The sequence below is a fragment of the Larimichthys crocea genome, chromosome IX (genome assembly GCF_000972845.2).
Source record: "Larimichthys crocea isolate SSNF chromosome IX, L_crocea_2.0, whole genome shotgun sequence".
Lineage (NCBI taxonomy): Eukaryota > Metazoa > Chordata > Actinopteri > Sciaenidae > Larimichthys > Larimichthys crocea.
Genome location: NC_040019.1, coordinates 5,182,063 through 5,189,522, shown reverse-complemented (window position 1 = coordinate 5,189,522; position 7,460 = coordinate 5,182,063).

Below are 7,460 nucleotides of genomic sequence, written 5' to 3'. Positions count from 1 at the left end.
TTAACCTTTCCAATCGATAAGCCTAGCCAGCTGAAATAAAATAAGATTTCAGCCGCCCGTCGATTCTCCCTCGAGAATGAACCTTACACTGGAAAAAATTTAATGACAAGTGGGGAGAGGTGTCAAACTCAGGCTGCCAATCAGAAATCTACAGATTTGATGCACAGTTCTGTCTCTAATTGTGCACTGCAGGATGGTGAGCATGCCCACCATTACTGCTGAAGTACCTGGATCATGATCCTGGATTCCAAATTACACTAAAAGCCAAAGCAAATTGGCTGAAATCTCAAGAGAAATGTAGAGTCTAGAGGATGCATATGTATCTTTTCAATTTCAAGAGGTCAAGCACCTAAAAATTGCCAAAAGCCTTTGGGAGCACTATCCTCTTCTTTGCTCAGTCCCAAAACGTCTTCCTAGTAATTAGGACCATACGTGCTTTAACAGCCAGAATTGAGGACAAAGAAGTCTGGGACATTTTAATACTTCGTTCAAATATGTTCGGAACTCTCCAAGACAAGGAAAAGAAGGTCAACGTACTTATAACTGCCCTAAAGTGATTCACATTTTCTCACCTTTTGAGTTTTTTTTTTTTTTTTTGTCGAGAGGTTCACGTTCCACCTACGCCACATAAAAAATATGTAAATCATATCTTGGAGCTTCTCAGCATTCATCTTGCTTTTGAGGATATAAAGCTGTCAGCTGACAAAGTTTTGACATGTGAGGTAGAGTACACACTTGATGTGGGTGACAGGGTTCATGTGGAATCTCTGCCTGCACAAAAACACACAAAGTTCGTGATCACCAGTCATTGCGAGCTTATTCTAGACTCATGAAAAAGGAGATTTGCATATTTAAACTGTGATTTTAGTGTGTCCTCGGGAAAAAGAGGGAAGCAAAGAGGTTAGTTAACTGATTGCTACAGTATAAATAGAGTATAAATGGTATTACAATTACAAGTACTTACTGTGATCAGGGTACAGCACAATACTGTAATTTAGCAATGAAATAATGCAGATTTAGGGTAATGTTGTGGTTGGGTTACCATGAAAACACACCATACTGCTGTAAGCTGTTGCAAACTTACAGCAGTATGGTGTAATAGTGTGTCTGGTCACTGTGAAAACACAGTACACTACTGTGATTTTCATGTATATTACTGGAAAATCATTACTATATATTACTGTGAATTTACCGCAAGTATCAGCCTGTAATTTAACTATAAAAGTACAACAATATATTTTACAGTCTTATCTATTTCTAATAATTTTAGCAATTTGAATCCATTACTTTTAGCCAACCTCTTTGCTTTTTTGACTCAGGTCAAGTTGTGACTCAACATGTGTGTATCATTTTGTAATCAAATAGTCATGTTTATCTAATTATTAGAGTTATTCTATAATCTTTCCATCAAGTACAAGTACCCCCCCAACTTGCGAAACACTGGTGTACATGATTTGGGAGTAACCGTATAAAAAGAGCTGAGTGCGCTGATTGGATGAATAGCATTACATAACATAACATGTGTGTGAACAGCTGAACAGTGTGGATGAAAGGCTACATGGAGATATTAGGCACGAGAGACGTGTCAAAAACAGTGGAAGCGCTAAATGAAAATAGGACTTTTAGCAAACTTTTCCAATTTATGGTACTAAAGTTTGATTTTTGTGGGATTTGTACAATTCCTGAGAATACATATATATTATATATTGAGAGACATATTGATACGAGAGGCTAAACGTAATTATACCAACCATTGTTCTGATTGCACCACCTGGGTTCATTACAGTCATGTTGCAGGGTAATAAATCAAAATTCAGCTTCTCAGAGATGGAGATTATCCGTAACCTTGTTTCTTCCATCGCAGTCTGATTGCACTCGGGCACTCTAAAACATCAGTGCTAAATTAATTTCATGGACTGGTCCTTGAGCCTATTTTGGAGTAAATAACTCTTTAGGACATACAAAGAATGGTAAAAATAAAAACAGTAAAACTCACTGAAACAAATAAATATTCCCTGCATCAAGGCATCAAGGGCTTTCCTTCTTAAAACCAGATGTGATATAATATAATTACACTTCTCCTCTTTACACTTCAAAAGTAGATTAATATTTCAAAGTGTGATTCTCTTTCAGGAAGATATTCAATTCATTTTACACATGCCACGTACTCTTTCAACTAATTTTCCTCCATAAGTGATCTCTGTTTCTTTATCCAGCCCAATCTTGTTTTCATCCTGTTACCTTGTGAATCTTGTGTCATGGCGTGTCACTCGTGTTTTGTATAAGTGAACAGTAAACAGGAACATTGACGAACATTGAGCACATCAAGCTTCTAATTCAAGGCCACCAACTAAGAGGACAATCAGGACAGCTATTCCTGGTCATACGCCTGAGGGGGCCCTCTGCCTATAACTCAATTGGTTTTCATAAGCACAAAGCGGCAAGGATTTTTCCGCAGCATGTATTTACAGTGAAATGTCAAGAAGCAATGAAAAACAGATCTGAGGCCTATTGTGCATACAAGTATATTCATTTATTTTCAGGGCGCTCTGCCTGTAATCTATAATTTATCATAAATTAAAAAGCCAAGCATCAGATATAAACTCGGTAGTATTTGTTTGGAACTCTGGTTCTCAAACATTGTGTTTGCTTAAAATCAATCCATTGCAAGTTATTGTTTGTGGCTGGCTGTGACAAAAGAGTTTTGTTTTTCTTTGTTTTTTTCCTCCTCACATCGGTTAATTTGAAAGTGAACACCCAAAGTGTTAAAGGAATAGAGCTTTTCACAAGAGAAACAAATCAATGAAAGAAGGTTGAGGAAAACAACAACAACCAAACATTGATGGTCTCCCCCCTGAAAGTTTATTTTCTTTGAACATTTATGTGAATACTGGGGAAACATCTTTTACTATTTTGTCCTAATTTGGACAGGCAGGGTGATATTAGAACCCTGAGTGTCGCCTGTACAGTGACAAAATTAGATTTATTTACCAGCCATTTATTAATCATTTTGACTTGCCCACTAATTTCCGGGCAGAACAGGGAGACTCCAATGATGTTTGTGAGGGATGACTGCGTTTAAATCAAAGCAGGATGTAATCAGCCATGCAGGGTGTTGAGCTGTCCCTGGGGGATTTAATACTCCATTATTTAAAGCAGGGTGTATCAGTGTGAAGATAAAACACACAGAAGTACCAAACATCAAACTCAGGTTTTAGTTTAACTGCTTTCTCATTTTGCTTTTTTCTCAGTTTGACATTTTGCTTTGGAAATTGCTCTATAAATGCATTTGGTATTCAACCATTTTATCACAAAAATTATTATCTTTACAAGCATTCATTGTATTTTCTCTCAAAAGGCACTTTTAGTCATTGATTGATCACAGATGACTTCCCTAAAACTGTGCTTTTACGCCGTTCATCCAGAAAAACAGGCACATTTTCAGCACACTGCTTCACTCTGAATAAAAACCGCATATCCAGTCTGATGATTGTGTCGTACTTATAAAGGATAATTAAGTCTATCAGGTAGATAATGAACCTGGAAGATCAGTAAATCACAGTAGTACAGCAAATCAATCTAATGTCGTAAAATATTTGTGTCTGTGTCCTGAAAAGTGAGAAAAGCCGCTGTGTGACTGCAACATTGCAGGTGCATTTCCCCAGATGATCAGAAAGGATGCTAGATACAGAAAGTGACGTTCTTATCTCACACATACACTTTAGGAATCACTAGTGGTTGCAGAAGGCTGCTCTCTGGTGTGCTTGTCGAGCTAGATTGTTACGGAGAAATTGCACGCTCAGCAACCTTCTCTGGATAGAGGAAATAGATAAATTGGTAAACTGTCAAACAATTCAAATCACAGAGGTTGCAGCATGTAATCTTTAAAACATTCACGTGTGAAGACATAGAAGCTTTCCATTGAAAGAGTGGGTCACACTGCCATCTATTGAAATGTAACATCAAGCTACAGTACATCTGCTGCACTGAATCTTTTGAAAATGTAAAGTTTCTCCCGACTTTTCATCCTTTACTTCATCTTATTCGTCTATAAATTGTGGAAAAAATAACATATTTTGCAGTATTAATACACTTTCCCTTTGAATTATGTGGCAGCTACGGATATGACTTGTAAAAGAACGGCTCGCATTGATTTAGATAATTCATTTGTCTATTATGTGTATATTCTTCATGTCTGCCTGTTCCCAGAAACGTTTATCTTCTTTCCTGGTGGTTGAGCGGTAAGGTGGGGTACATGCAACCACCTATAATAAAGGCAATAATGAATTTCATATTTTCTGTACATATAATTTTCCATAGAAAGGAAATTAAATCCCTTAAATAAACCACTTTTGGAGCTAAAAACAGGTCAAATGAGACAAAACAGGTCAAATAATGGATTTTACCTGAGCCAGTACAAGGTGCCTCCGGCTGACTGATGCCTGCTGAACTTAAGGGTTCAAGTCTACACAGAGCTATTATTATGACCGAGAAAATAATGTTACTGACTTTTTGTGGATAGCATGTACAGTACAATTTATAAAAATCACATTATTGTGCTTTACGTTGGATGGGTGTGAAAATGACTGTTATTATCCTGTCAGTTATGGAGTACAATGGTAAAGATTGAATTGGTATTGCGTTGATTGTATATCATGAAGGGAAAAAGTGAAAGAGGGGTCAGTTTAGCTTCGATCTCCCTATATGTTCCTCCCCACGGTGCTGAAACATTCAAACTGGATGCGCTCACTCCTGCAGCATACAGCCCTTCCCTAATGTCTTCCCTTCAGTGAGCTCTGTACTGATGAAATCTGGATTGGAGTCTCGGTGAAGAAAACAAAAGCAGGGGATCAACTGGCAGTGAAATCAAATTGTCTTTACAACCAACCGAAAGGAAATGTATCAAACTTTTCCGAATTATAATACAATATACTTTCTCTCTTATGACTATGAACCCTACTGCACTATTGTAAAGAAGCAATTTTGGACTACCCCGGAAAAAAAACAACAAAAAAAACAACAACCTATAATTACTGTTAAAACCCACACAGTGATTGAAACACACCCGCTGAAAAGGTTCAGTGATGAAAAGCAAAGATTCAATCAGGATTCTGTGTAGGAGGATAAACTCTGAGGGGCTCATCAAACATTCTGACTTCAAAACCAAACAACCACCAAAGGGTGATAAAAACACAAACTGCCTGGGTTCCCACATAACTTGTTTTTTTATGACTAATGGATTAATGTTTGTATTTAGCGCTAAAATTAATAAATTACATGTCGGAATTAGTTCCATAATCTGCAATTAAAGTAATTAAAGTTTAAATTAAATTCTAAACACAGGCCATTAGTTCAATAAATGCCCATAAATTCAACTCAATTTCCTGAATATATGTAAAGGAATTAGTCTAGATTGATCACCCTTTTCAGCCAATAAATGTAGTTTTATGGATGTCTACTCACGCACACTTTAATTTTGCTCTTGTAAGCTGGCCAGCAACAGTCAAGCCAGTAACTGGGACTCCTGCTCCTGAGCCCGCAAGACACTTGTAGATGTAGTTAACAAACACTGCTAGAGGGAAAAAGGTCAAAGAGTCACTAAAATCAATAGTTCTCCTCCTGCTGATGCATGGATGTGTACTGCAAATTTGATGGCAATAGTTTTGACATATGTGCGTGAAAGATTGCAAAGACAATCAGATAGAGACAGGCGTATAATCTGTGCACCCTTGAGGTTTGAATCTATTAATTACTTCACTTGGTTTCCAAGATAATAGGGTGTACAAAGTTCAAAATCCCCTTTGGTCTGAAAAGGGAAGAAAAAAAACACTGTTGGTTCTAGGCAGCAAATCATTGTGACCCTTTTTTTACAACTATCATACTCCCAAGAGTGTAAGTAATCCCAATGGCTTTCAGTGCACTACTAGGAACAACCTTTCCACTAATTGCTTCAGCACCATGACAGTGACTTTCTCTCAATACACTATTTTGCAGTCTCATGAATAAAATATATTTCTTTCTTCTGTTTTTTAACCTGAAAAAAATGCACGCTCACTCAAACGTCTGTTTAACCAAAGGATTTACATTGTTATATATCCGAACATTATAGTATCCACTGGGAAACACTAGAACATAAACAATACCTCTTTTTATTACTGCGGGTAGAACAGATTTAGGTGTTAGACGTGGAAAGGGTTTGTGCATTAAGTCAACTCGCAGTTCAGTTAAAAACACATTACAAACAATAGTAGACGGGGGTCAGAATCACAGGTGAGACTCTGGATGTATTCAGACCAATGTTTAGCTTTGATCACATTTTAATGTATGATAGAGCCCTGTATGTTGAGTAGCACTCGAATGAGCAAGTGCTCTTCCACCTGGGCTAGTTTCTATAAACAACAGTGCCTAAGGCTCAAACTTGTGTTTGCCTCAAATCTCTTTTAACATTCAGACACAGTTTTACCTGCTGAGTTCATAGAACCAAACACTCCACCAGCATCGGACAATCTCTTTAAAGGTTATGTTTAGAGCTTTTTTTTTCCATGACCGGGGAGGTGAAAAGAATACACAGACCGTAAAGCATCCGTAAAGACATCAAGTTGTTTGTGTGATATGTCAAATCCAAAAACATCGTCTGTGTGAAACTTAGCCCCCTGCTACTCGGGTTACACACAACTGACCAAAGTGTCTAAATATTGTGTTTGTGTTTCTAAGCTATAGTGGTAAATGGCCTTCATTGTTAAGTCATCCCTTTGGTCTGACAAGATTTAGCTTCACCCAGGCTGAAACCAACATAAATAATTAAATCCATTTCTCAGGGCCAGTCACAAGCTGCCAGTTGCTCTTTTTTCTCATCAGACCTCTATGATATTTCAGCAAAAATCCAGTGATTAAATATCTGATTTCCAGGTTTCTGCAGGTACAATTCAATCACCGGTAGTCGGGCACTTTTCAAAGTTTAAAAGAGGGGTAATCTTCCATTTCATAGTGCATTCTCAAGTAAAGGGGTGTAGGTCGGTAATTCACTCACTTTCTCAGTAGGAGTATCAATAGCATGCTCAAATGTGGTTTCGACCCCAGAACACCAATGAGACAGCTCTGATCAATGCAACAAATTACCTGCTATTAGCCACTGACCAGGGCTCTGTATCTTCCCCCTTCTGCTCCGTGTGCAGTCTTTGATAATATGCACAGAGAAAAATGCATGGAGAATTTTGTAATTTTGTTAATTAGTGTACTTTATCACTGCCTAATGATACAATATTTAATAACATCATTACCTTATACAAATGGCACCAGCATATATGCAGTAAGTATACACTAAGTATAGTTTCTGTATAAGAATATCATCTAATCAATCTAATGTGTCGAATTGTCCTTGGGCAAGATGCTGAACCTCAAACTGCTCCCGAAGGCAGCAGCATCGGTCATTTTCTTCATATCATGTGATAATATAAACC